The sequence below is a fragment of the Doryrhamphus excisus genome, chromosome 17 (genome assembly GCF_030265055.1).
Source record: "Doryrhamphus excisus isolate RoL2022-K1 chromosome 17, RoL_Dexc_1.0, whole genome shotgun sequence".
In the NCBI taxonomy this organism is placed as follows: Eukaryota; Metazoa; Chordata; class Actinopteri; order Syngnathiformes; family Syngnathidae; genus Doryrhamphus; species Doryrhamphus excisus.
In genome coordinates, this window is record NC_080482.1 from 14,843,835 (window position 1) to 14,857,500 (window position 13,666).

At 46.4% G+C, this 13,666-nt stretch overlaps 1 non-coding gene across 1 annotated transcript; it reads left to right on the forward strand.

Moving 5' to 3' along the window:
• Positions 1 to 10,264: 10,264 nt before the first annotated feature.
• On the forward strand, positions 10,265 to 10,379 carry LOC131105756 (U5 spliceosomal RNA). The gene has a single exon (XR_009119989.1). It is a non-coding gene; the product is annotated as a U5 spliceosomal RNA (small nuclear RNA).
• Positions 10,380 to 13,666: the final 3,287 nt, after the last annotated feature.

The window sequence follows — 13,666 nt, forward strand, 5'->3', positions numbered from 1 at the left end:
CCACGATACCAACAAGCGTTTAACACAACAATCGGTGCACGTGAGCATTAAACAGTGAACAAGCCACGCACTAGACGCCGTGGCTAAGCTATCGTTAGCACAGATTCTTTACATTGAAACAGTTTGGCGTCTTACCGGCTGCCTCTCTGGTGTTTGTAGACGCTCTGATTTGTATGGGCGACTTACAAACCATAGTTAAACAGTCTCTGCCTGGTGCCGCTGTTTGCTTAATTGCTTCACCTGTGCTGGTGTGCGCCACTTATTCCGGTCCGGCCGCGATTGATGTCACGAAGGTTCCTCCTCCCATTTTTGTTGACGTGTCTAAATCTCAAGTTTGACTTAACACCTCCCACTCGATCTTCCTATGGAAACACTGGGGAGATCGCCGGCTTTAGAGGCAAACTTGGTGGTCGACAGGACTGATTGCTGATTTAGAACTGATCCTCTGCAGGTAGTAAGACGATGAGTGGCCTGACGTCCCTGTGAAGGATGATGGCTTGGATTTTCTCCCTTTCCTTTGGATGAGTGGTTTTCCTTTTCAGAGCTCTTGTCAAGGGAACGCAGTAGCTTGGGAAGACTCTGACGTTGACGTCCCTCACAATGCCTTCTTTGTCTGGATTTGTGCTGACAACTCTGCCAAGCTTGAACTGTCCTCTGAGCGCATTTTGGTCGCTTACCCAGACAATATCCCCAATGGTGACGTTCCTCTGCGCTGTGTGCCACTTGCTCCTAATGAATAAGTTGGGACCTGCGAGTTGGCTCCAGCTCCTCCAGAACTTAGTCACCTTGGACTGCATTGCTCTGAGTCTCTTGTAGGGGTAGCTGGAAAAGTCGAAGGTTTTGATGTCCCCACTCTGAGATGCTCGGCCAAGAAGGAGACTGTTGGGAGTGACATAATGAATGCAGTCCTCTTGACTCTGCACCCTGGCATCGATTGGCCGCTCGTTTGCAAGGTTGGCTGCAATATGAAGAGTTGTCTGGAACTCACTGTAGCTGAGTGAAAGCTCCTTCCCAAGACTGTGCAGCGCCCTCTTTACAATGCGAACAGCAGCTTCTGCAGCACCATTTCTGTGTGGAGAGTCGGCCGGATGAATTTTCCACATCCACTCTGTCCTGTTTTTGGCTGCGGTCTCCTCCAAGCCTGCTCTGTTTAGGTCGTCCAGGAATCTGTACATTTCCTCCAAGACTGGCTTTGCTCCCATGAAATTGGTGCCCGGATCTGACCAGATTTTCCTTGGATGCCCTCTGAAAGCTGTGAACCTTTGATAGGCCATGAGGAAGCCCTCGGTTGACAGGGTGTTAACTAGCTCGGTGTGGATAGCTCTACTGGCCATGCAGCAAAAGACAACTCCCCAGACCTTGAGTGTCACTCTCTTCTTGACATCATCTTTTACTTGATAGGGTCCAAAGAGGTCAACGGATGTGAATTCAAATGGTGCAGCAGGCTCAGTCCTCTCTGGCGGTAAGTCACTCATTACTTGCTGACATTTCTTTGCTTTTGCCTTTCTGCAGACTATGCAGCCATCAACAACCTTCTGAGCGATTCTCCTTCCCTTTATGACCCATGCCTTCTTCCTCATTTTGAGAAGGGTTTCAGCAACTCCGCCATGAGACTCATTGTGGGCCGCCCGCGCCAGAAGAGTGGACACCCAGGCATCATAGGGAAGGATGGGGACAACAATTTGATCTTCTTTGAAGATTTGCACTCTGCCCCCGCAAACCAACAGCCCAGAATCTTGGTCTTTATAAACTACCAGTCTGTGGGTATGTCTGTGATCTTGGGATCGTTGCACCCTCTTGTGCTGCAAGAAAAATGTCTCTTAGGGCATCCTGTCGTTCCCGCTGAAGAGACTGCCTCCCACTTTGGACTGTCCATGGCTTGATTTTGTCGGACAAACTTTTTTGCTGCTCTCCAGATAAATGCAACAGTCTTGACCAGTCGAGTTAGATCACTGAACCGCTTGACATCCACTAGGCTTCGGATGATTGAGCCTGCAGGTGGTCTCCTCTGCTCTGTTTGGTTCTCTTTGCGACTCTGTCTTGGGTCCTGCTTGGGTTCTTGTTTCATTGCCTTTGCTCTCGTAAGTGCAGCAGCAAATGCCTTCTTTTGCAGCTTGTTGACACTTTCTCTGGCTGTGGCTGCAAGTTCTTTGGCAGACTGGATCGGCCATTCATCCATTGGCAGGCTCAGGAACTTTGAACCATTCTGCCACTCTGAGTTCTCATCCAGGTCCTGAGGAGTGGCTCCTCTGGTGATTCGATCAGCAATGTTCTGTGGGCCAGGAATCCACCACCAGTCCTGAATCCTTGTGTTGCTCTGAATCTCCCCAATCCTGTTGGCAAAAAATGTCTGATAGCCATAGCTATCCCGTTGAATAGCTCCAAGGACGGTCTGGCTGTCAACAAAATGGTACCACTTATCAACTTGGATGCGACTGTGAAGTTCAAAGTATTTCTTCAGCCGTGAGGCAAAAACTGCTCCGCACATCTCTGCTTTGACAGCTTCACCTCTTTGATCCAAGGGAGTTAGTTTGGCTTTGGATTCCACTAATCTGATGATTGGGTTGTGTTCCACCTCAAGTAGATCACGGCTCCATAAGCGTGCTCACTTCCATCAGAAAAAGTGATTGCTGTGGGTCTTTCAGTGAAGCCTGGAGGAGTCAGTGCTCTGGTAAACTTGACTTTGCCGAGCTGGACATACTTCTCAAAAAGTTTTATTGCATCTTCCCTGAGGTTATCTGAGAGTGCTGTGTCCCATGTCTCTTTTACTGGATGGCCTCCGCCCTTTGCTTCTTGGAATGCTCTCCTAACCAGGATGGCCCCCTTCTGTTTTGCAGGAGTTACCAGGCCGAGTGGATCATACAGCCCTGATACTTGGCTGAGCAGCTCTCGCCGTGTCAGGGGGTTTGGTGTCTGGGCTCTGATTTGTTCTAGAAGAAGATCCTGGCCAAGTCGCATCTTTTTCTTTCTCTTTGAGAAGTTGATCGCGACCGTGATATGGAGTTTGTCCTCTTCTACCATGTAGCCCAGACCAAGCGCTTTGTTGTCATCATCACGCATTTGGTTTGGTAGGATCATGGTTCCTGTTGCTTTTTCCTCCAGCCTGTCACTGCACTCTTTCCTCCCACTTTGCCCAGAAAAGACCCAAGGCTTGAGCTCAAACCCTCCAGCTTTGAGGATGCGCTCCACATTTGCGGTTATGGTTTTCAGTCGGTCTAGGTCGTTGTGAGATGTAAGAATGTCATCTACGTAGCTGTCTTTTTGGAGAACTTGCCGTTCCTCTTGAAGGTGGGTGAAAGGAGGGAGGTTAGCAGTTTCACGCATTGCTAGTTGTGCAATGCACCCTGCTGGCTTGTCACCAATGTTTACTCTTGTGATGGCGTACTCTCCCAGTTCCTCCTCTTCTGAGTCACGCCACAAGAATCTGTGCAGGTGCACCTCTCTGTCTTCCAACCAGACTGAATTATACATTTTCCTGATGTCCCCCAGAGCAGCATACTTTCCACCCCTGAACCTGAGAAGAACAGCACGAATCTGGTTGAGAACGTCTGGGCCTTTCATTAGCAGGTCATTCAGGCTCACACCTCTGAACTTTTGACTGCTGTTCCAGATGAGCCTTACAGGGGTTGTGACAGAGTGCGGGTTAGGAGCAATGAGATGGCTTACGTACCATACTGGCCCATCCCAGTTGATGATCATGCTGTTTGACAACTTGACTGCAGCCCTCCGATCGACCATGTCATGCACTTGAGCAGCATAAGCAACCTTCCACTTGGGTTCTTTGGCGAGTTGTTTTTCAGTTCTGAGAAACGTGGCCTCAACTGTCCTCTTATTGTTTGGTAAAGAGGCGGGATCTTCTAGCCATGGGTACCTGGCATGCCAGTGTGGCTCCCTGCTATGGCTGTCCTCCATGACATAAGTGAGGCCTTCTCTGACTACCTCAAGCTCCCTCTCCTCAGCAAGAGTCATTTCTTTCCCTCCTGGCTGGCAGTTTCCACAGCGGCAACCTCCGCACTTAGGTTCACATGCCGCTCCGATGCTATCCCACCTTCACCACTCTAGGAAGTCCCGATGGGTGGCTGAAGTCTTTGACTCCTGGATCTGCATGGTGATTTGGCTGTTTGGTGGAGGTTTCTCTGGGTCCCTGTTGGTGAGTTCCTCATACTTAACAGCTGCTGCTCTCATTGATCTGGCAAAGTGTGTCTTGGACATGTGGGCTGACACTGTGAGTTTCTCAAAGAGTTCAGGATGTGATCCTCCAACAGTCTTTCCCAGGGGTCCGTCCCACAGCACGAGGTCCCCGACGGCTTTGACTCTCTGAGGCGCTAGTCTTCCCTGTGGCTGATGAGCAGGTTTATTTCTCTTGGTCTCACCAGCTCATCCAGTGACACTTCTGGGAAGAACTTCTGGAGCCGACTTGGTGTCACATGCCTGTGGACGTCTGCAATGCTGTCAAGTCCATAACAAACTAACTGGTGCAGTTTGAGAGTGCCTCTGGGGGTCTTTACTCGAATCTTCAGGAGGTATCGCTTTGTTTCAACACAAGCCTTCATTCCTCCCACTCAGTGGACAACTAGTGTGATCACTTCACTTCTGAGGTTCAGCCTACTTGCAGCCTTGTGGGTTATGTAATTGGTATCTGACGCCAAATCAATTAACGTTCCAATCTTCTGGCCAGCATTTGCTGTTACCTCTAGAAGCATCATTACCACCGGCAGTTCTTGTAGCCCGCTTTCCATTAAGAGGCCCGGCTGGTCTTTTACAGTGTTGAAGACTCTGGAAGCAACATTGGAAAACACGTCTCTACATTGGTTTGCCAGCTCAGGTGAAAGTTTACTGAAGAACTCCTCTTGCTCCTCTGTGTATCTCCTCCTGCCTTTATCCTCCTCTGGACCAAATCTGCTCCTCTTCTGACCTGCGTTATTTCCCCTGTCTCAGCGTTGGGGCACAGGTAATAATGGTGCGCAGGAGTGCTTCCATCTTTGCAGTCTTGGTTTCTGCACAGAAAGCCAGGTTTGCAGGATGAGCTGTCATCATGGACCTCAAGACACTCTCTGCATGCCCCCAACTTTCTAACAGCAGCTTTCCTCTCTGCCAGCTTTAGGCCCCGGAACTGCTTACTCTTTCTGTGCTTTGGGTCCCCACAAACCACACACCCTACAGAGCTGCTGCCTGCCTTGGCTGACCTGGTTCTGGCATGTCTTGGCTCCACCCTGGGCTCTCTCCTGCTTGGCTCCTCCTCTCTTAGCTGCTCAAGCTGCTCATATATGTATGCTTTCTTGCTCTTTGAGGAATGCCAAAAGGCTGTCGAATCGGTTCTCTGGGGCCACAGCATTCCTTCTATCAGCCACATAGACAAGCCATTCCTTTTTGAGAGTTTCTGGAAGTTTGCTTTCAATGGATTTTGTGACAAGAGGATTTTTGATAGCATCTGTGCTTCCAAGGTCACTCAGGTCCTGAAGTGCCTTCTCCACAGTTTGAATCAGCTCCACTATCTTCCGTGGCTGAGTACTCCTGACAGCTGGCATTTTTTGTAACTCTTCCACAATTTCAATGGCGATGGAGGTTTGGTTGCCATAGCGATTACCCAGGACACGGAAGATGTCATCAGCAGTGTTGTAAGTGGTGAGGTGCAGATCTCTTGTGATTTTATCATCAATGCTGTCCAGCAGCTGAATCTTCTTCACCTCTTTTGAGCCGGTTGGCTCCCCCTGCTTTTGAAGTGCTTCCCAGTCTTTCCTCCATCTGTAAAAGTCACGTTTGTTGCCAGTAAACTTGCGGAGGGCTGTTGGTTTTAACTTTATGGATGGGGTGGAATTACTCAAGTTAATCTGCATGACTGCATTTGTCTTTCAGCATCATCCTTTATCCTTGCCTGTATGACATCAGCCTTTCTAGACACCAACATGGGGATGTGGAGATCAAGCTCTTTTAGACGACATTGAAATTCATGCTGTGCATCTGGAGGGACCCATTGCTGCCACTGCCTGTGCGCTTCCTTTGCAGTTTTTGCCAGCCCCTTCAGGTGGTTGAGCATGAAATCATACGCCTCTTGGCTGATGTCTAGCTGAACAGCAGCAACACGCTCACAGTCCTCTTCTGCTGCCTGGACTGCGATTGACATCTCAATCCTTCCAAAGTTGGCCCACAGGACTTCCTGGATTAGGCTTTTTGTCTCTTTTAGCTTCAGCTCACACTCTTTTGCAGTTTTTTCCAGATCGGCTTTTTGCTGATTGGTTAACACAGCTTCTTCACCTGCGTCCAACTCCGCCTCCAGCTCTGCAATAAGTCCAGCCTCCACATCATCATTTGCCTGCATGACCTTTCCAGCCTCAATTGTGAGTTTACTGTAGCTGTCCCTGAGCTCCTCTTCAGACATATCAGCATATATTCTTGTTGTACTGTTGACCAGGCGAGAAAACATTCTCTTGGCTGTTCTCTCCACTTTAAGTTGCTCCACAGCTTTTCCACTCGCTTGGTCCACCATGTCTCCACCTGCTGGTTGTTCACAGAAGTCCAACTCTTTTGATGCCTTAATGTCTTTCTTGGTGACGCCTTTTCCCAGGCTGATTGTTTGCTTGTTTCCCGCCAGGACTCCAGGTTTTTCCTCTAGCTGATCCAGCTGAAGCTCCCGGATTTCCACTCTCCTGGCTGTCCCGTTTCCCGGTCTCCCGGTTTTTCACTGTCAAGTTCCCTTTGGTTTTCATACAATCCCCACTTGAGGGGGATGAGCCATCTACCCAGAGGTGTAGGAAGCGTATTCACTCAATAAATAAGCGGCTTGTCCTGTTTTGCATCTTTTATTTTCAGTTGCAATTTAGGGTGCAGTTTGCCACCTGAAATTAGGTGAAAAACCTTTCAATAAAATAAAAATAAAAAATAAAAAAGAAACACATTTAAATTCTGTGCAAAGTCACAAATCCCATGCCTAATAAATAACACATTGTAATTTATTAATTAATTCATTCAGAATTTACTGTGATATTTATCATAGTTGTTAACCTTAAATGTATTTAACATGATTTGTATTTACCATGAATTACTTACTGACTGTTTTAACAAGACACATGAATTTTTTAACCTAATACACATGAATTAATTCTTAATTTTAACTGCGATTGTACACAAGGAAAATTTGCACAATATTATAACTCAGCCATGCTTTCTCTTAATTTCCCTTAGCATTAAATAAAATTAAATAAAATTCAGTTAGCTTTCAAATCACATTTCCAAACCAAAGTGAAATAAACGTACTTAATACATACGCAACAATGTAAGCTAACTATTTACACCCGTCACAATTTCAACCACATTAAATCAAGTCAACCGATACCTACCACGATACCAACAAGCGTTTAACACAACAATCGGTGCACGTGAGCATTAAACAGTGAACAAGCCACGCACTAGACGCCGTGGCTAAGCTATCGTTAGCACAGATTCTTTACATTGAAACAGTTTGGCGTCTTACCGGCTGCCTCTCTGGTGTTTGTAGATGCTCTGATTTGTATGGGCGACTTACAAACGATAGTTAAACAGTCTCTGCCTGGTGCCGCTGTTTGCTTAATTGCTTCACCTGTGCTGGTGTGCGCCACTTATTCCGGTCCGGCCGCGATTGATGTCACGAAGGTTCCTCCTCCCATTTTTGTTGACGTGTCTAAATCTCAAGTTTGACTTAACATTGCCCTTCGGGCGACCAATCAAATCAAACGACGTCTCTAAGTGCAGCAGAACTTACGATGTCAGCCTATCATCCATCCCCGTTACTTGATTGACATACAGGACAACCAGTCAGATGACAACTGAATTTTGACCTTTAGGTCACCGCTCATGCGTAAACAACGATGCAAAGTGCTAAGCTAGTCGACGAATTGCGAGATTTTAAAGCCCTCGCTAAAGTTTATGGTCACTAAAATGAGTGAAGGAGCTGGACCAAGTAAAAAGGCAAAAACATTTCACTTCCATACGGAATGGGAGGTGGACTTTTTTTTCACAATGTCTTTTTCGAAGTGCGTTTGCCTCATATGCCATTCTACCATCGCAGTACCAAAGAAGGGAAATGTGGAGTGGCATTTTCGGACTGTTCATGGAAGATACGACATCGACTTCCCGCCGAAAAGCGAGCTGAGAAAGAGAGAGGTGAATGAACTAAAATCCCAGTTGACAGGACAGGAAAGCATCCGGAAAGTATTCACAGCGCTTCACTTTTTCTACATTTTGTCATGTTACAGCCTCATTCCAAACTGTATTAAATTAATCTCTTACCTCAAAATTCTACACAAAATACTCCATTATGACAATGTGAAAAAAGGTTTTTTTGACATGTTTTGAATTTATTAAAAATAGAAAACAAAAAAATCCCATTTACATAAGTATTCACAGCCTTTGCTTAATACTTTGTTGATCCACCTTTGGCAGCAATTACAGCCTCAAGTCTTTTTGAATATGATCCCACAAGTTTAGCACACCTATCTTTAGGCAGTTTTGCCCATTCTTCTTTGCAATAAGTCTCAAGCTCCATCAGGTTGGATGGGAGACGTCTGTGCACAGCCATTTTCAGATCTCTCCAGAGATGTTCCATCGGATTCAAGTCTGGACTCTGGCTGGGCCACTCCAGGACATTAACGGAGTGGTTCTGAAGCCAATCTTTTGAGATCTTGGCTGTGTGCTTCGGGTCGTTGTCCTGCTGAAAAATGAACCTTCGCCCCAGCCTGAGGTCAAGAGCGCTCTGGAGCAGGTTTTCATCCAGGATATCTCTATATATTGCTGCATTCATTTTTCCTTCTATCCTGACTAGTCTGCCAGTTCCTGCTGCTGAAGAACATCCCCACAGCATGATGCTGCCACCACCATGCTTCACTGTAGGGATGGTATTGGCCTGGTGATGAGCAGTGCCTGGTTTCCTCCAAACATGGCGCCTGGCATTCACACCAAAGAGTTCAATCTTTGTCTCATCAGACCAGAGAATTTTGTTTCTCGTGGTCTGAGAGTCATTCAGGTGCTTTTTGGCAAATTCCAGACGGGCTGCCATGTTCCTTTTACTAAGGAGTGGCTTTCGTCTGGCCACTCTACCATACAGGCCTGATTGGTGGATTGCTGCAGAGATGGTTGTCCTTCTAGGAGGCTCTCCTCTCTCCACAGAGGAACGCTGGAGCTCTGACCGAGTGACCATCGGGGCCTTGGTCACCTCCCTGACTAAGGCCCTTCTTCCCCGATCGCTCAGTTTAGAAGGCCGGCCAGCTCTAGGAAGAGTCCTGGTGGTTCCAAATGTCTTCCATTTACGAATAATGGAGGCCACTGTGCTCATTGGGACCTTCAAAGCAGCAGAAATTTTTCTGTATCCTTCCCCAGATTTGGGCCTCAAGACAATCCTGTCTCGCAGGTCTACAGACAGTTCTTTTGACTTCATGCTTGGTGTTTGTGCTCTGACATGCACAGTCAACTGTGGGACCTTATATAGACAGGTGTGTGCCTTTCCAAATCATGTCCAATCAACTGAATTTACTGTAGGTGGACTCCAATTAAGCTGTAGAAAGATCTCAAGGATGATCAGTGGAAAAAAGATGCACCTGAGCTCAATTTTGAGCTTCATGGCAAAGGCTGTGAATACTTATGTAAATGTGATTTCTTAGTTTTCTATTTTTAATAAATTCAAAAAAAGTCAAAAAAAAAACTTTTTCACATTGTCATAATGGAGTATTTTGTGTAGAATTTTGAGGTAAGAGATTAAATTAATACAATTTGGAATGAGGCTGTAACATGACAAAATGTGGAAAAAGTGAAGCGCTGTGAATACTTTCCGGGTGCACTGTACTTGGCAGTATACTCATTTGAGGCGTGGGTTCAAATCCCACCACTGCCACCAAGAGTCTAAATAATTTGTCAACATCCTTGACTTTAGGCATCTCTTCCTGAAGATTTTTTGCCCAACTGACCTTGCCACCCCAAGGCTTCGTGGGGAAAAGTTTGCTCCTTTTCTACCCAAGAGGCAGATGGACTCCTTTGGCCCAGAGGAATTCTTGACGGGAGCTGTCTCGTAACAGTGTCTGCTGAGGGTACAAAGCAGGCTTTGCAGAAACACTGTTGTTGTCAACCTTTCCAAACAACATATAATGGTTGACGTAGTAGCCGGCCAGAGAGATAGGAAGACCCTTACGGTTTCAGTCTGTTTTATAACATTCACCACACGTCAGACTCACAGTGACACCTTGACTTTCAGGGGTATCAACAAATGGCTGTCCTTTTGACGCTGGCGACATCGGTAGCGCTCATGTTTCTCTTCAGATCGTACAAATCTTTCGCCTTTTACTAAAGATTTCCGTGGGGAGGAACAGCATGAGTATACTGCCAATTTTTGCTACTCTGCTCTCAGCAGAGTGTTTCTCAATGTTCAAAGTAAAAAGCAGCCCTTTGGTTCCAGTCAAACGGTTGCGAGTTTGATGTCTGGAACGGTGTTGCGGCACCCAACCCATTTGGCAGAAGCAGCTGTTGGACACATGGAAGATGTCGATATCATCTGCGAGCCGTGCGTATGTGCCGTTTCGCTCGCCAGCAGAGTGTTTGTCAATTTTGAAAGTAAGAAGCAGTCCTTTGATTGCAGTCAAACCGCCTTTCAGAGGTAGTGTGGCTGAGTGGTCAAAGGCGCTGGTTTAAGGCTCCAGTCTCATTTGAGGCGTGGGTTCAAAGCAATACTTTGTCAACATCCTTGACTTTAGGCATCTTGTGATACTGGGGCTGTTTGACCTGAACAGCATGAGTATACTGCCAATTGAAAGCGAAGGCGGCCACCGAAGCATCTTTCCGGGTGTGTCACGCCATTGTTAAAAACAAGAAGTCCTTCCAAGACGGAGTGATGGTAAAAGAGGCATTCGTTGAAGCAGCTGACTCATTGTTCCGGGACTTTAAAAATAAGGCAGAGATATTATCTTCAATCAAAGCTCTGCAGCTGCCAAGACATACAGTTACAGTTACACGTCGCTGTGATGCCATGGCCGAGGATTTAACCCAGCAAATGTGGACGGACATCAGAAATTGTGAATTTTTCTCACTGCAGTTGGACGAATCTACGGATGTGAGTGACACAGCCCAGATGTGCGTTTTCATTCGCATGGTGTTCAGTGATATCACTGCAAAAGAGGAGCTATTAACAGTACTTCCCATGAAAGAACAGACGCGAGGAGAGGACATATTTCAGACGTTTAAAAACTTTATCGAGAAAACTGAGCTCCCAATGTACAAATTGGTGTCTATCACCACAGATGGAGCACCTGCAACGGTTGGGCGAGTGAATGGATTTATTGCCAAGTGCCAGGATGATGCGTTCCCAGACTTCTTGAATTACCATTGCATTATCCACCAACAAGCGTTATGCGCTAAAATGCTCAACATGAAAGAGATCATGGATGTGGCAACGAAGATCGCATGTTCTATTCGAGACAGATCTCTTCAAAGACGGTTATTCCGTGCACATCTGGAGAAGGCTGACTGCGACCACTGTGGGTGGTTGCTACATACTGACGTGAGATGGCTTAGTCGTGGGAAATTCCTCCAAAGATTTCGAGAGCTCTGTCCGGAGATTAAGGAGTTTTTCCGTGTATCTGGACATTCATTCATTTTCTACCGCTTTTTCCTCACAAGGGTCGCGGGGGGTGCTGGAGCCTATCCCAGCAGTCTTCGGGCGTAAGGCGGTGTACACCCTGGACTGGTCACCAGCCAATCACAGGGCACATATAGACAAACAACCATTCACACTCACATTCATACCTATGGACAATTTGGAGTGGCTAATTAACCTAGCATGTTTTTGGAATGTGGGAGGAAACCGGAGTACCCGGAGAAAACCCACGCATGCACGGGGAGAACATGCAAACTCCACACAGAGATGGCCGAGGGTGGAATTGAACCCTGGTCTCCTAGCTGTGAGGTCTGCGCGCTAACCACTCGATCGCCGTGCCGCCCTTAAGGGTAACAATTTAAAAAAATAATAAATTCCCACTTTTCCTACAATTTCACATATTCGAAAGCAAAATCCCTACTAAAATTTTATGGACTGTTTTTTTTTTACATTTAAATCGCCCTTTTTTCTCAAGCATTTCAAACCATTGCAACATTCAGCTAATTCACAACATTGGGACTAACACTTTTCCACAACACCAAAATTCACACTTTTCCCAAAATTCCATGTTTTTACTGAACAAAAAGATGTTGAGAATTCTTACTATGTCCAGTTTTCTCAAACTATATAAAGCACTCCCAACATAACGTTCAGGCTAGCAATTTTCCTCATCCCCAAAATTCCCACTTTTCCTGTAAAGACTTAAATGTTTAAACTCTTTGCCATTTGTATTCAATTTCTTCCTTCTCTACTTGAATGTGATAAGATAGTAAAAGCCACAATACAGGGGGTCTACAGGGGTCTACTTTACGTGCAGTGATGTGTACTGTTTGTATTCATGGAGATTGAATCACATGGATTATCATATTTCTTTGCAGCACTAACATGTCCAGCCGGAAGTCACTACGAGTTATGCTCCTCCTCCTGCTCATCCACGTGTGTCCCACGCATGCACGGGGAGAACATGCAAACTCCACACAGAGATGCCCGAGGGTGGAATTGAACCCTGGTCTCCTAGCTGTGAGGTCTGTGCGCTAACCCCTAGACCACTGTGCCGCCCTGTATCTGGACATGCAGAATACAAGCAGCTAAATGACGGTCAGTGGCATTTTTAACCGATCTGACAAACTTGTTGAATGACCTTAATCTTAAGCTGCGAGGAAAAGACAAAACAGTGACCAATATGATCAGCTCAGTTAACGCTTTCCAACGAAAGATGCAACATTTCCCCACAAAGCTGCAGCGCCATGATTTGGCACATTTCCAGAACCTGGCGTCAGAGTTGGAGACGCAAGGGAAGGTCTGTGAGCAACTTGACAGTGCACGCTACACGGAGCAGATCACCCATTGTCTGTCAGAATTTGACAAACGCTTTCAAGACTTTTCTTTGCTTGAGCCAGTCGCTACATTCATGTGCTCCTAAAACAGGGGTGCTCATTAAGTCGATCGCGAGCTACCGGTCGATCGCGGAGGTGGTACTGGTCGATCGCTGGTCGATCGCGGCGTGACATTAAAAAAATATCATCCCAGCATCAATGCCGTCACTTGATTGATATACAGGGCAGCCATTCAGATGACAACTGAATGTTGCCCTTCGGGCGACCAATCAAATCAAACAACGTCTCTAAGTGCAGCAGAACTTACGATGTCAGCCTATCATCCATCCCCGTTACTTGATTGACATACAGGACAACCAGTCAGATGACAACTGAATTTTGACCTTTAGGTCACCGCTCATGCGTAAACAACGATGCAAAGTGCTAAGCTAGTCGGCGAATTGCGAGATTTTAAAGCCCTCGCTAAAGTTTATGGTCACTAAAATGAGTGAAGGAGCTGGACCAAGTAAAAAGGCAAAAAACATATCACTTCCATACGGATATGGAATATTATACGGATATTATGATACGGATATTATCCATGACTGATAAACATTTGGAAGTGTGCTTGAGGCTGGCTATCAGCAGCTACTGTCCGGACTATGCATCCCTGGCTGGTTCAATTCAGTGCAAGTCATCAAAGTAAACTCAGGTAATTACAAAAAATGTTAATAGT